General features: G+C 36.3%; 6 non-coding genes across 6 annotated transcripts; all 6 read left to right on the top strand.

The window, feature by feature from the left end:
* The first annotated feature begins 25 nt into the window (after positions 1-25).
* On the top strand, positions 26-216 carry LOC135764405 (U2 spliceosomal RNA). The gene has a single exon (XR_010539954.1). It is a non-coding gene; the product is annotated as a U2 spliceosomal RNA (small nuclear RNA).
* Positions 217-1,001: 785 nt separating this feature from the next.
* Positions 1,002-1,166, top strand: LOC135764352 (U1 spliceosomal RNA). The gene has a single exon (XR_010539904.1). It is a non-coding gene; the product is annotated as a U1 spliceosomal RNA (small nuclear RNA).
* Positions 1,167-6,839: 5,673 nt separating this feature from the next.
* LOC135764404 (U2 spliceosomal RNA) lies at positions 6,840-7,030 on the top strand. Its single transcript, XR_010539953.1, has one exon. It is a non-coding gene; the product is annotated as a U2 spliceosomal RNA (small nuclear RNA).
* Positions 7,031-7,815: 785 nt separating this feature from the next.
* On the top strand, positions 7,816-7,980 carry LOC135764340 (U1 spliceosomal RNA). Its single transcript, XR_010539893.1, has one exon. It is a non-coding gene; the product is annotated as a U1 spliceosomal RNA (small nuclear RNA).
* A 5,678-nt stretch (positions 7,981-13,658) lies between these two features.
* Positions 13,659-13,849, top strand: LOC135764403 (U2 spliceosomal RNA). The gene has a single exon (XR_010539952.1). It is a non-coding gene; the product is annotated as a U2 spliceosomal RNA (small nuclear RNA).
* Positions 13,850-14,634: 785 nt separating this feature from the next.
* On the top strand, positions 14,635-14,799 carry LOC135764328 (U1 spliceosomal RNA). Its single transcript, XR_010539882.1, has one exon. It is a non-coding gene; the product is annotated as a U1 spliceosomal RNA (small nuclear RNA).
* The last annotated feature ends 1,205 nt before the right edge of the window (positions 14,800-16,004 follow it).

The following is a 16,004-nucleotide window of genomic DNA, read 5'->3' as shown; positions in this document are numbered from 1 at the left end:
CCCCTTTGGCTGCGTCTATTCCGGTATCGCTTCTCGGCCTTTTGGCTAAGATCAAGTGTAGTATCTGTTCTTATCAGTTTAATGTCTGATACGTCTCCTATCCGGGGACTATATGTTAAATGGATTTTTGACCTTCGGAAATGGAAGCGGAGCTTGCTCCTTCCACTCCATGCATCAACATGGTATTGCAGTGTTTCCATGAATGGTGCGCTCCCCATCTCGGGGATAAATAAGTCAAGTATAAAAAAAAGAATTTGCTTCTTTTGTGCGTGAATGACGGTGTTTTTTCTAATCCGTGTGTTTTAAAATTGCTGTGATTTCGTTGGCTTTATTGGTTTAACGAAAAGCTTGCGTGGAAATGAACACGCTGATAAAGAAATGTTTTTGTAATGTATTTAATTAATTTCTTTACAAGTTTGCGGAGGTGATACGAGGACGAATTAAACATCCTCGACACAGCTGAAGGCGCAACAAAAGCGAACGAGACCGATTGGAATGTTAAAAACACCTGAAAACTTTTTTCACTACCCTTCATACTACAGCTGTCGAAAAACCACAGCAACGTCGACAGACCTGGAAGCATAGCTGTACTTGTTTAACTCACAACGACAACGGGTAAGTCATTGAGCCCTGTGTTTTTATTTATCCACGTTCTAAAATTGCTATGCTTTCGTTGTTTCTTGATTGCTCTGTACATTTTTTTTTGTTTCTATTCCACGTAAAGTTACTTTGTAATAACGAAACCATATATTTGAATGCGCAATTTAAATCCATTTGATTTAAATTGTTTCACATATTTCACTCTACACGGTTCAACCGGGCTGGAAACGGAATAAAAACAGGGTAGATCTCGAAGAATGTTTGGTCTCAGACGTGGCTTCGTGCGCTTTCCACCTGGTCACACACAGTAAATGAAATGTTAGTCGGACGGCCTCCGGGGGCGCCGTCGATGTGATCGGTCACAGGAAGATGCGGCCGTCTGGCCTCAAAGGGTGTCGCTCATACTTACCTGGCAGGGGAGACACCATGATCATGAAGGTGGTTCACCCAGGGCGAGGCTCAGCCATTGCACTCCGGTTGGGCTGACCCTTTGCGAATTCCCCAAATGTGGGAATCTCGACTGCAAAATTTCTGATAGTGGGGGACTGCGTTCGCGCTCTCCCCTGACCTTTGTGTTAAAAATAGATTCGCTTGTCGTTTTACGTAAAATCCAAGAGACGTCTAACCACGGCCCAAGAATACATTAGTCATCAAAAAAGCGGCTATTCAACGACTACATAACTTTTAATAGACAGCGAATAAGTGTCTAGGCTAAAACAAGGCTTAATTTGGGCTGTCAGTGAAAATCTAATAGCCGTTTGACCATTCCAAACGAATAGACTAGCCATTAAATAGAACCACAATCAAACGGCTACATGTCTAAGAGCACAAAATAATGCTTAGATGATTCTTTTACTTCCAATATAAGAGGTTCTCGGGAATGGCAATCATCCAAACTAATAAATTATAAAGGCTTTTATAAGAAAATGACAACAGTTAAACAACCTAGACAGCGTTGGGCAATACAAAATGCTAATAAATACAAGACAAATTGAAATATTGTACATGCATGTACATTAAACAAGCCAACAAATCTGCCAATGGGCTACGACAATTTTTCTTGAATTAAGTGTTTATATCTAGATTTGTTTCTTACCCCTTTGGCAGATTTATTTGCTTGTTTTAAGCCCAAATTCTGAGTTTTTTCTCCCTAAAGGCTAGGTTTATTTTCTTAGGGCATTTTGCTCATCAAAAAATGCATCTTATTTTAAGACTTTCTAGATATTTGTATAGTTAAAACAGTTCGAAATAACAAGTAAGAAATGATTTTTTGCAATGTATTCATTCATTCGCTACCCTTCATACTACAGCTGTCGAAAAACCACAGCAACGTCGACAGACCTGGAAGCGTAGCTGTATTTGTTTAACTCACAAAGACAACGGGTAAAGTATTTTCTTGATTACCTAAATGACTTGCTGTAGGAAAATAAGTTTAGGTTTAAGGGGGGAAATACAGTTTAAAGGGATATTTCAATTTATGATGATAATTCTGTCATCATTTACTCATGCATACAGGCTTACAACAACACGAGGATTAGTTTTTTTCTGAGTAACACAAAAGAAGGTATTTTGAGGAATGATGGTAAACCCACAGCAGATAGTCACCATTGACTTCCATAGTAGGAATAAAAAAATATGATGGAATTTAATAGGTACCATCAACCGTGTGCTAACCATCACTTTGCAAAATATTTTCTTCATCATTTATCACGATACTTCCAAAATATTTTTTCCTACTAAGTCAATATTTCATTATTTGCTTTACAAGCTTAAAAATGATGGTGACAGGATTCCATGGTAATCACAAACAGGTAAACAAGTAAAATAATCACTATTTACTTTTAAAAGCATTTTGAAAATTGCTTGCTTATGCTGGGAGTAAAGGTATTTCATGCAAAAGGTATTTCCTCTTTAAAAGGTAATGTATGCTTCTTTTAAAGCTGACACATTTGCCACATTAAAATAACAGAAATGTGTACTGTTTAAACTTTTTGGAGCCGGTGTGTCTGTGTTCTTGGGGCACACATCTACATGTAAAAGCAGAATTGCTTATTATTCTTCTCTATTTCTTGTATAGGTCAATTATGAGTGAAGAACCGTTCACCAAATGAAGACCGCAGCCAGGTGACGGGATCCTGTGGTAATCACAAACAGGTAAACCAGTAAAATAATCATCATTTAATGTTAAAATAATTTTGAAAATTGAAGTTCTGTGTGTTCTTATTGTACTTTATTTATTTCTGCAGGTAAGCACCATACCGTAAGCTTCATTCCCTTTATAACAGGTAAGGTTCATACTGTTTTATTCTTTTGTACTGTTTTATTCGTACTGTTTTAAATCATTCAGTAAATGCAAAGTTAAACTGATGTGTTTTTAATCTAGATTTAAAAGTGTCTACTGTTGAAGCACATCTGATCTCTTCTGAAAGCTGATAATAACTGAATGCTGAGGCACCTTGTTTTGAGTGAACCCTTGTTTTTTCTAAATGACCTGATCCTATTGATCCGAGTAATCGGTTTCATATTCGATTAGCATATCTGTCATGTATTGTAGCCATGAAGTGGTTTTTAAACAAGAAACAGTACTTTTTAAATCCATTGACCATTGCAATAATCGGCCCTGCTGGTGATGAAAGCATGAACAAGTTTCTCTAAGTCCTGTCTTGAGACAAAACCTCTAATTCTGGCAATATTTCTGAGATGGTAGTAAAAGCAGAATTCCTTATTATTTCTCTATCTCAGGCTCTACGGCATATATGTCATGATTTTATTTGTCTATTTATATGTCTATTTACAAGGACTGCCTTGGCCAAATGTTATTGTTAATTAATATTGAAGCAGTTATTTAACATAGGTCCTTTGAGTAGTGATTTGTGTAATGATCCATATATCTATTTTTATGTATATTTTTAACTTAGGAATGTGATTTTAAAGCTCATATTTGTTATTGTATGACACCTCTCATGTTATGAAAGTAAAAAATAAATGTATTTTCTGATGTCTTGCATTTCTGTTTTTAAACTGTTAATCCTTATCAAGTGCTATACATTAGAAAGTGGATATAGAGTGAAATGCACACGGTGAATAATGAACGCAGACCTTCAGTGCCGGACCTCTGACCCGCTAACCTCCATCCCGACAGCCAGCGCCTTCTCCGGATGCCATTGCGGTATCGCTTCTCGGCTTTTTGGGTAAGATCGAGTGGACACCGGGGACTACACGTTTAAATGGATTTTTGACCTTCGGCTATGGAAGCGAGGCTTGTTCCGTCCACTCCGTGCATCGACTCTGGCGCTTTCCGGGGACAAATAAGGTGAGTTTAAAATCAGAGTTTGCTTCTTTAGTGCGTGGTTGCCAGTTTGTTTGCCAGTCCGTGGTCCATAATACGTTCCGCGTTCGTGGTCTCTCCATCGCTCAGTACTTTTCTGTGTTTCTATTTTACGTAAAGCTAACACCAAGACGATTGTGGAAGGCGCTATATAGATTGTTCTCAAAGAAAAAAAAACGAGAAACAAACCCATGTGAATATGGGTCAAATTATCTAGGCGGAGCACTTCGTTCAAAGAAAAACGCAACAGAATTGTTTGCGTTGAACAAAGACAATGGTGCCTGCAGACATCGAATGTGTATTGTGGATAAAAAATGGCCAGTGGGGTGGGACAATTTTTCTTGAATTAAGTGTTTATGGGAAAAGTTCACGAATTTTTTCTTACCCTGTAGTCAGATTTATTTGCTTGTTTTAAGCATAAAATAACAGGAGAATAAATTGTGTAGGGGGAGCAGAGGGTTTTTTTTTCGTTCAAAGAAAAGCAGCGTGGCACGAATGAATGTTTGGCTGAAATGCTATCGTAATTTCCCCCTTAATTTTCCTTACAAACATGAAACCAGAGAGAAGGGTCAGTTGGCATCGAATTGCACCTTGTATTCGGTGATTGATTGAGGAAAAATATGCGTATGTGTATATATATACTTGTTTTGTTGAACAGAGACAATGGCCGCGTGCTCCAGCGTCACCTATATGCCTATTTCACAAAATGGCGGCTTTGACCGGAAGTAGGGAAAACATCGTTCAGGTTGCACCACTACGATGGCCACTCAATATAGTATGGACTGACAGCTGCTTTGTTTTCTCCTACACATGAATTTACTTGTAAAAATAACAATAACAGATATTGTCGATTGGTGTTATATTATTTTTTTAGCATTTCGTATTATCAAAATATATCATATGTTAGACAGCTTATCAATTTTAAATAAAATAACGAGACATACATAACTATTCGTGTCTGCTCCCGTTTATTGTAATGAGTGTGCACATTTGGAGAAATACTTAGACATTTTACTTCTTATTTCTTTAGACTGAATAATTATTTCTTATTAATTCCAAAGTATGCGACCCGATGATCTAATCGTGGTGTATGTGCTATTCCTCGTTTGTTTGCCTGCATCCATTGCTTTACGGCTTGCTTGTTGCGTTTAAATGCACATTTGATTTCTTTACCAGCATTGGATTTAGACCATTCAATGAGAAGAGTTAACAGCGTTTATTATGATTGATAAGCCCTCAACGGAGAATGAGGTCGGCATACATTAAAAGCCTTATTTTGTTTTTATCGTGTGCCTTCCAAAATGTATGCGACGAAACTTAAATCACGCAAAATATGAATGGTAACTAGACGTGCTTGTTGTGTGCAAGGAGTGCATTTATTTGTAAACTTTTGCTAAATCAAAATGGTTTATTTGTATTTGCTTTTTACCTGGGTTTTATCAGGTTCGCAGTCGGGACATTTTTAATCCATAGTGTATGCATAATTAATTTCAAAGAAATAAGAAGTAAAATGTGTAAGTATTCCTCAAAATGTGCTTTGGACTAAGTCCCCCGTCATCACAGCAAACGGGAGCAGACCCGAATAGGTATGGCTAGTTATTTTATTAAAAATTTCCAGCCGTCTGTAAATTTATGTTTGAAAGAAAAAAGTAAATTAATATCTTACTTACTGTTTTTGTCTTGTTTTCTAGTGAATATCTGACAATGCTTAAATGGAGATACATTTACTTGGTAAGCAAAGTGGCTTAAGATATTATGTATTGTAATAGAAAATTGTTATAAAAACGTTTTGTTTTTGCTGGGAATTCTTGTATATATTTCACAGCTATATAATTAATTATAATAACGCACTTTTTGTTGATAAACATGTTAAAAAATACATTAACACATAATAATGTGGCAACAAATCAAATGTGCATTTAAATGCAACAAGCAAAAATAAATAAATAAAGCAAATGCACGGAAAAGAAACGAGGAATAAAAGAAACACCGCGATTAAAAAAATCAGATCGCATACTTTGTAAAATAATTGAAATAAATTATAAAAATCAACAGGTTTATATTTAAAACAAATAAAAAATATCTGCCAGCGGGGTAAGAAAAATAAACTTAATTCTAGTTTCAACTTAATTCAATAATAAACTCAATTTAGGTTTATTTTTCTTACCCCACTGGCAGATATTTTTACTTGTTTTAAGCCTTAACCTATTACATTTTAGAATTTATTTCAGTAAACAAGACTTAAATTCTAAGCCACTTTGCTTATTAAGTAAATGTATCTCGATTTAAGAATTATTTTTTAACTCGAAAACATTAAGAAAATACTAAGTAAACGAACAAATTGGGATGTTCAAAACACTTAAATATTTTTTTTCACTCTACCCTTCATATTACAGCTGTCGAAAAACCACAGCAACGTTGACAGACCCGGAAGCCATGATACATTAGCAGTTTTTAAAATAAGTTAAATCTAGAATCCTTATTGGTTTTAGATACTTTAAAGCAATGAATGATCTTCTTTCTTTTGAATTGATTTGGTATTATGGAGGAGCTCTGTGTCTGGTTATTGAAGATGATTTGTTCTTTGCTCCTATGTTGGCTTATTTTTTTGTTATTTCCGTTACTATATATATTTTTTTCTTTGTTTTTTCTGATTTGAGGTTATGAAAATGTTTTAATTTGTAATAAAGGTTTTTTGAAAATTCTAAATTCTCTCTATCTCTCTCTCTCTCTCTCTCTCTCTCATGAGCGTGGATCAGATCCTGCATTAAAACATGAACTTCTGATTTGCTAGCTCAACGTTCTACCTCTGGGTTATACAATGAGAACGTATAGAGTTAAATGCCCGCTAGCCTCCACCCCAAAAGCCAGCGCCTTCGCCGGCTCCCCCTTTGGCTGCGTCTATTCCGGTATCGCTTCTCGGCCTTTTGGCTAAGATCAAGTGTAGTATCTGTTCTTATCAGTTTAATGTCTGATACGTCTCCTATCCGGGGACTATATGTTAAATGGATTTTTGACCTTCGGAAATGGAAGCGGAGCTTGCTCCTTCCACTCCATGCATCAACATGGTATTGCAGTGTTTCCATGAATGGTGCGCTCCCCATCTCGGGGATAAATAAGTCAAGTATAAAAAAAAGAATTTGCTTCTTTTGTGCGTGAATGACGGTGTTTTTTCTAATCCGTGTGTTTTAAAATTGCTGTGATTTCGTTGGCTTTATTGGTTTAACGAAAAGCTTGCGTGGAAATGAACACGCTGATAAAGAAATGTTTTTGTAATGTATTTAATTAATTTCTTTACAAGTTTGCGGAGGTGATACGAGGACGAATTAAACATCCTCGACACAGCTGAAGGCGCAACAAAAGCGAACGAGACCGATTGGAATGTTAAAAACACCTGAAAACTTTTTTCACTACCCTTCATACTACAGCTGTCGAAAAACCACAGCAACGTCGACAGACCTGGAAGCATAGCTGTACTTGTTTAACTCACAACGACAACGGGTAAGTCATTGAGCCCTGTGTTTTTATTTATCCACGTTCTAAAATTGCTATGCTTTCGTTGTTTCTTGATTGCTCTGTACATTGTTTTTTGTTTCTATTCCACGTAAAGTTACTTTGTAATAACGAAACCATATATTTGAATGCGCAATTTAAATCCATTTGATTTAAATTGTTTCACATATTTCACTCTACACGGTTCAACCGGGCTGGAAACGGAATAAAAACAGGGTAGATCTCGAAGAATGTTTGGTCTCAGACGTGGCTTCGTGCGCTTTCCACCTGGTCACACACAGTAAATGAAATGTTAGTCGGACGGCCTCCGGGGGCGCCGTCGATGTGATCGGTCACAGGAAGATGCGGCCGTCTGGCCTCAAAGGGTGTCGCTCATACTTACCTGGCAGGGGAGACACCATGATCATGAAGGTGGTTCACCCAGGGCGAGGCTCAGCCATTGCACTCCGGTTGGGCTGACCCTTTGCGAATTCCCCAAATGTGGGAATCTCGACTGCAAAATTTCTGATAGTGGGGGACTGCGTTCGCGCTCTCCCCTGACCTTTGTGTTAAAAATAGATTCGCTTGTCGTTTTACGTAAAATCCAAGAGACATCTAACCACGGCCCAAGAATACATTAGTCATCAAAAAAGCGGCTATTCAACGACTACATAACTTTTAATAGACAGCGAATAAGTGTCTAGGCTAAAACAAGGCTTAATTTGGGCTGTCAGTGAAAATCTAATAGCCGTTTGACCATTCCAAACGAATAGACTAGCCATTAAATAGAACCACAATCAAACGGCTACATGTCTAAGAGCACAAAATAATGCTTAGATGATTCTTTTACTTCCAATATAAGAGGTTCTCGGGAATGGCAATCATCCAAACTAATAAATTATAAAGGCTTTTATAAGAAAATGACAACAGTTAAACAACCTAGACAGCGTTGGGCAATACAAAATGCTAATAAATACAAGACAAATTGAAATATTGTACATGCATGTACATTAAACAAGCCAACAAATCTGCCAATGGGCTACGACAATTTTTCTTGAATTAAGTGTTTATATCTAGATTTGTTTCTTACCCCTTTGGCAGATTTATTTGCTTGTTTTAAGCCCAAATTCTGAGTTTTTTCTCCCTAAAGGCTAGGTTTATTTTCTTAGGGCATTTTGCTCATCAAAAAATGCATCTTATTTTAAGACTTTCTAGATATTTGTATAGTTAAAACAGTTCGAAATAACAAGTAAGAAATGATTTTTTGCAATGTATTCATTCATTCGCTACCCTTCATACTACAGCTGTCGAAAAACCACAGCAACGTCGACAGACCTGGAAGCGTAGCTGTATTTGTTTAACTCACAAAGACAACGGGTAAAGTATTTTCTTGATTACCTAAATGACTTGCTGTAGGAAAATAAGTTTAGGTTTAAGGGGGGAAATACAGTTTAAAGGGATATTTCAATTTATGATGATAATTCTGTCATCATTTACTCATGCATACAGGCTTACAACAACACGAGGATTAGTTTTTTTCTGAGTAACACAAAAGAAGGTATTTTGAGGAATGATGGTAAACCCACAGCAGATAGTCACCATTGACTTCCATAGTAGGAATAAAAAAATATGATGGAATTTAATAGGTACCATCAACCGTGTGCTAACCATCACTTTGCAAAATATTTTCTTCATCATTTATCACGATACTTCCAAAATATTTTTTCCTACTAAGTCAATATTTCATTATTTGCTTTACAAGCTTAAAAATGATGGTGACAGGATTCCATGGTAATCACAAACAGGTAAACAAGTAAAATAATCACTATTTACTTTTAAAAGCATTTTGAAAATTGCTTGCTTATGCTGGGAGTAAAGGTATTTCATGCAAAAGGTATTTCCTCTTTAAAAGGTAATGTATGCTTCTTTTAAAGCTGACACATTTGCCACATTAAAATAACAGAAATGTGTACTGTTTAAACTTTTTGGAGCCGGTGTGTCTGTGTTCTTGGGGCACACATCTACATGTAAAAGCAGAATTGCTTATTATTCTTCTCTATTTCTTGTATAGGTCAATTATGAGTGAAGAACCGTTCACCAAATGAAGACCGCAGCCAGGTGACGGGATCCTGTGGTAATCACAAACAGGTAAACCAGTAAAATAATCATCATTTAATGTTAAAATAATTTTGAAAATTGAAGTTCTGTGTGTTCTTATTGTACTTTATTTATTTCTGCAGGTAAGCACCATACCGTAAGCTTCATTCCCTTTATAACAGGTAAGGTTCATACTGTTTTATTCTTTTGTACTGTTTTATTCGTACTGTTTTAAATCATTCAGTAAATGCAAAGTTAAACTGATGTGTTTTTAATCTAGATTTAAAAGTGTCTACTGTTGAAGCACATCTGATCTCTTCTGAAAGCTGATAATAACTGAATGCTGAGGCACCTTGTTTTGAGTGAACCCTTGTTTTTTCTAAATGACCTGATCCTATTGATCCGAGTAATCGGTTTCATATTCGATTAGCATATCTGTCATGTATTGTAGCCATGAAGTGGTTTTTAAACAAGAAACAGTACTTTTTAAATCCATTGACCATTGCAATAATCGGCCCTGCTGGTGATGAAAGCATGAACAAGTTTCTCTAAGTCCTGTCTTGAGACAAAACCTCTAATTCTGGCAATATTTCTGAGATGGTAGTAAAAGCAGAATTCCTTATTATTTTTCTCTATCTCAGGCTCTACGGCATATATGTCATGATTTTATTTGTCTATTTATATGTCTATTTACAAGGACTGCCTTGGCCAAATGTTATTGTTAATTAATATTGAAGCAGTTATTTAACATAGGTCCTTTGAGTAGTGATTTGTGTAATGATCCATATATCTATTTTTATGTATATTTTTAACTTAGGAATGTGATTTTAAAGCTCATATTTGTTATTGTATGACACCTCTCATGTTATGAAAGTAAAAAATAAATGTATTTTCTGATGTCTTGCATTTCTGTTTTTAAACTGTTAATCCTTATCAAGTGCTATACATTAGAAAGTGGATATAGAGTGAAATGCACACGGTGAATAATGAACGCAGACCTTCAGTGCCGGACCTCTGACCCGCTAACCTCCATCCCGACAGCCAGCGCCTTCTCCGGATGCCATTGCGGTATCGCTTCTCGGCTTTTTGGGTAAGATCGAGTGGACACCGGGGACTACACGTTTAAATGGATTTTTGACCTTCGGCTATGGAAGCGAGGCTTGTTCCGTCCACTCCGTGCATCGACTCTGGCGCTTTCCGGGGACAAATAAGGTGAGTTTAAAATCAGAGTTTGCTTCTTTAGTGCGTGGTTGCCAGTTTGTTTGCCAGTCCGTGGTCCATAATACGTTCCGCGTTCGTGGTCTCTCCATCGCTCAGTACTTTTCTGTGTTTCTATTTTACGTAAAGCTAACACCAAAACGATTGTGGAAGGCGCTATATAGATTGTTCTCAAAGAAAAAAAAACGAGAAACAAACCCATGTGAATATGGGTCAAATTATCTAGGCGGAGCACTTCGTTCAAAGAAAAACGCAACAGAATTGTTTGCGTTGAACAAAGACAATGGTGCCTGCAGACATCGAATGTGTATTGTGGATAAAAAATGGCCAGTGGGGTGGGACAATTTTTCTTGAATTAAGTGTTTATGGGAAAAGTTCACGAATTTTTTCTTACCCTGTAGTCAGATTTATTTGCTTGTTTTAAGCATAAAATAACAGGAGAAGAAATTGTGTAGGGGGAGCAGAGGGTTTTTTTTCGTTCAAAGAAAAGCAGCGTGGCACGAATGAATGTTTGGCTGAAATGCTATCGTAATTTCCCCCTTAATTTTCCTTACAAACATGAAACCAGAGAGAAGGGTCAGTTGGCATCGAATTGCACCTTGTATTCGGTGATTGATTGAGGAAAAATATGCGTATGTGTATATATATACTTGTTTTGTTGAACAGAGACAATGGCCGCGTGCTCCAGCGTCACCTATATGCCTATTTCACAAAATGGCGGCTTTGACCGGAAGTAGGGAAAACATCGTTCAGGTTGCACCACTACGATGGCCACTCAATATAGTATGGACTGACAGCTGCTTTGTTTTCTCCTACACATGAATTTACTTGTAAAAATAACAATAACAGATATTGTCGATTGGTGTTATATTATTTTTTTAGCATTTCGTATTATCAAAATATATCATATGTTAGACAGCTTATCAATTTTAAATAAAATAACGAGACATACATAACTATTCGTGTCTGCTCCCGTTTATTGTAATGAGTGTGCACATTTGGAGAAATACTTAGACATTTTACTTCTTATTTCTTTAGACTGAATAATTATTTCTTATTAATTCCAAAGTATGCGACCCGATGATCTAATCGTGGTGTATGTGCTATTCCTCGTTTGTTTGCCTGCATCCATTGCTTTACGGCTTGCTTGTTGCGTTTAAATGCACATTTGATTTCTTTACCAGCATTGGATTTAGACCATTCAATGAGAAGAGTTAACAGCGTTTATTATGATTGATAAGCCCTCAACGGAGAATGAGGTCGGCATACATTAAAAGCCTTATTTTGTTTTTATCGTGTGCCTTCCAAAATGTATGCGACGAAACTTAAATCACGCAAAATATGAATGGTAACTAGACGTGCTTGTTGTGTGCAAGGAGTGCATTTATTTGTAAACTTTTGCTAAATCAAAATGGTTTATTTGTATTTGCTTTTTACCTGGGTTTTATCAGGTTCGCAGTCGGGACATTTTTAATCCATAGTGTATGCATAATTAATTTCAAAGAAATAAGAAGTAAAATGTGTAAGTATTCCTCAAAATGTGCTTTGGACTAAGTCCCCCGTCATCACAGCAAACGGGAGCAGACCCGAATAGGTATGGCTAGTTATTTTATTAAAAATTTCCAGCCGTCTGTAAATTTATGTTTGAAAGAAAAAAGTAAATTAATATCTTACTTACTGTTTTTGTCTTGTTTTCTAGTGAATATCTGACAATGCTTAAATGGAGATACATTTACTTGGTAAGCAAAGTGGCTTAAGATATTATGTATTGTAATAGAAAATTGTTATAAAAACGTTTTGTTTTTGCTGGGAATTCTTGTATATATTTCACAGCTATATAATTAATTATAATAACGCACTTTTTGTTGATAAACATGTTAAAAAATACATTAACACATAATAATGTGGCAACAAATCAAATGTGCATTTAAATGCAACAAGCAAAAATAAATAAATAAAGCAAATGCACGGAAAAGAAACGAGGAATAAAAGAAACACCGCGATTAAAAAAATCAGATCGCATACTTTGTAAAATAATTGAAATAAATTATAAAAATCAACAGGTTTATATTTAAAACAAATAAAAAATATCTGCCAGCGGGGTAAGAAAAATAAACTTAATTCTAGTTTCAACTTAATTCAATAATAAACTCAATTTAGGTTTATTTTTCTTACCCCACTGGCAGATATTTTTACTTGTTTTAAGCCTTAACCTATTACATTTTAGAATTTATTTCAGTAAACAAGACTTAAATTCTAAGCCACTTTGCTTATTAAGTAAATGTATCTCGATTTAAGAATTATTTTTTAACTCGAAAACATTAAGAAAATACTAAGTAAACGAACAAATTGGGATGTTCAAAACACTTAAATATTTTTTTTCACTCTACCCTTCATATTACAGCTGTCGAAAAACCACAGCAACGTTGACAGACCCGGAAGCCATGATACATTAGCAGTTTTTAAAATAAGTTAAATCTAGAATCCTTATTGGTTTTAGATACTTTAAAGCAATGAATGATCTTCTTTCTTTTGAATTGATTTGGTATTATGGAGGAGCTCTGTGTCTGGTTATTGAAGATGATTTGTTCTTTGCTCCTATGTTGGCTTATTTTTTTGTTATTTCCGTTACTATATATATTTTTTTCTTTGTTTTTTCTGATTTGAGGTTATGAAAATGTTTTAATTTGTAATAAAGGTTTTTTGAAAATTCTAAATTCTCTCTATCTCTCTCTCTCTCTCTCTCTCTCTCTCTCATGAGCGTGGATCAGATCCTGCATTAAAACATGAACTTCTGATTTGCTAGCTCAACGTTCTACCTCTGGGTTATACAATGAGAACGTATAGAGTTAAATGCCCGCTAGCCTCCACCCCAAAAGCCAGCGCCTTCGCCGGCTCCCCCTTTGGCTGCGTCTATTCCGGTATCGCTTCTCGGCCTTTTGGCTAAGATCAAGTGTAGTATCTGTTCTTATCAGTTTAATGTCTGATACGTCTCCTATCCGGGGACTATATGTTAAATGGATTTTTGACCTTCGGAAATGGAAGCGGAGCTTGCTCCTTCCACTCCATGCATCAACATGGTATTGCAGTGTTTCCATGAATGGTGCGCTCCCCATCTCGGGGATAAATAAGTCAAGTATAAAAAAAAGAATTTGCTTCTTTTGTGCGTGAATGACGGTGTTTTTTCTAATCCGTGTGTTTTAAAATTGCTGTGATTTCGTTGGCTTTATTGGTTTAACGAAAAGCTTGCGTGGAAATGAACACGCTGATAAAGAAATGTTTTTGTAATGTATTTAATTAATTTCTTTACAAGTTTGCGGAGGTGATACGAGGACGAATTAAACATCCTCGACACAGCTGAAGGCGCAACAAAAGCGAACGAGACCGATTGGAATGTTAAAAACACCTGAAAACTTTTTTCACTACCCTTCATACTACAGCTGTCGAAAAACCACAGCAACGTCGACAGACCTGGAAGCATAGCTGTACTTGTTTAACTCACAACGACAACGGGTAAGTCATTGAGCCCTGTGTTTTTATTTATCCACGTTCTAAAATTGCTATGCTTTCGTTGTTTCTTGATTGCTCTGTACATTTTTTTTTGTTTCTATTCCACGTAAAGTTACTTTGTAATAACGAAACCATATATTTGAATGCGCAATTTAAATCCATTTGATTTAAATTGTTTCACATATTTCACTCTACACGGTTCAACCGGGCTGGAAACGGAATAAAAACAGGGTAGATCTCGAAGAATGTTTGGTCTCAGACGTGGCTTCGTGCGCTTTCCACCTGGTCACACACAGTAAATGAAATGTTAGTCGGACGGCCTCCGGGGGCGCCGTCGATGTGATCGGTCACAGGAAGATGCGGCCGTCTGGCCTCAAAGGGTGTCGCTCATACTTACCTGGCAGGGGAGACACCATGATCATGAAGGTGGTTCACCCAGGGCGAGGCTCAGCCATTGCACTCCGGTTGGGCTGACCCTTTGCGAATTCCCCAAATGTGGGAATCTCGACTGCAAAATTTCTGATAGTGGGGGACTGCGTTCGCGCTCTCCCCTGACCTTTGTGTTAAAAATAGATTCGCTTGTCGTTTTACGTAAAATCCAAGAGACATCTAACCACGGCCCAAGAATACATTAGTCATCAAAAAAGCGGCTATTCAACGACTACATAACTTTTAATAGACAGCGAATAAGTGTCTAGGCTAAAACAAGGCTTAATTTGGGCTGTCAGTGAAAATCTAATAGCCGTTTGACCATTCCAAACGAATAGACTAGCCATTAAATAGAACCACAATCAAACGGCTACATGTCTAAGAGCACAAAATAATGCTTAGATGATTCTTTTACTTCCAATATAAGAGGTTCTCGGGAATGGCAATCATCCAAACTAATAAATTATAAAGGCTTTTATAAGAAAATGACAACAGTTAAACAACCTAGACAGCGTTGGGCAATACAAAATGCTAATAAATACAAGACAAATTGAAATATTGTACATGCATGTACATTAAACAAGCCAACAAATCTGCCAATGGGCTACGACAATTTTTCTTGAATTAAGTGTTTATATCTAGATTTGTTTCTTACCCCTTTGGCAGATTTATTTGCTTGTTTTAAGCCCAAATTCTGAGTTTTTTCTCCCTAAAGGCTAGGTTTATTTTCTTAGGGCATTTTGCTCATCAAAAAATGCATCTTATTTTAAGACTTTCTAGATATTTGTATAGTTAAAACAGTTCGAAATAACAAGTAAGAAATGATTTTTTGCAATGTATTCATTCATTCGCTACCCTTCAGACTACAGCTGTCGAAAAACCACAGCAACGTCGACAGACCTGGAAGCGTAGCTGTATTTGTTTAACTCACAAAGACAACGGGTAAAGTATTTTCTTGATTACCTAAATGACTTGCTGTAGGAAAATAAGTTTAGGTTTAAGGGGGGAAATACAGTTTAAAGGGATATTTCAATTTATGATGATAATTCTGTCATCATTTACTCATGCATACAGGCTTACAACAACACGAGGATTAGTTTTTTTCTGAGTAACACAAAAGAAGGTATTTTGAGGAATGATGGTAAACCCACAGCAGATAGTCACCATTGACTTCCATAGTAGGAATAAAAAAATATGATGGAATTTAATAGGTACCATCAACCGTGTGCTAACCATCACTTTGCAAAATATTTTCTTCATCATTTATCACGATACTTCCAAAATATTTTTTCCTACTAAGTCAATATTTCATTATTTGCTTTACAAGCTT

Source organism: Paramisgurnus dabryanus, chromosome 9 (genome assembly GCF_030506205.2).
Source record: "Paramisgurnus dabryanus chromosome 9, PD_genome_1.1, whole genome shotgun sequence".
Taxonomy (NCBI): domain Eukaryota; kingdom Metazoa; phylum Chordata; class Actinopteri; order Cypriniformes; family Cobitidae; genus Paramisgurnus; species Paramisgurnus dabryanus.
This window is presented reverse-complemented; position numbering and strand designations above follow the sequence as displayed.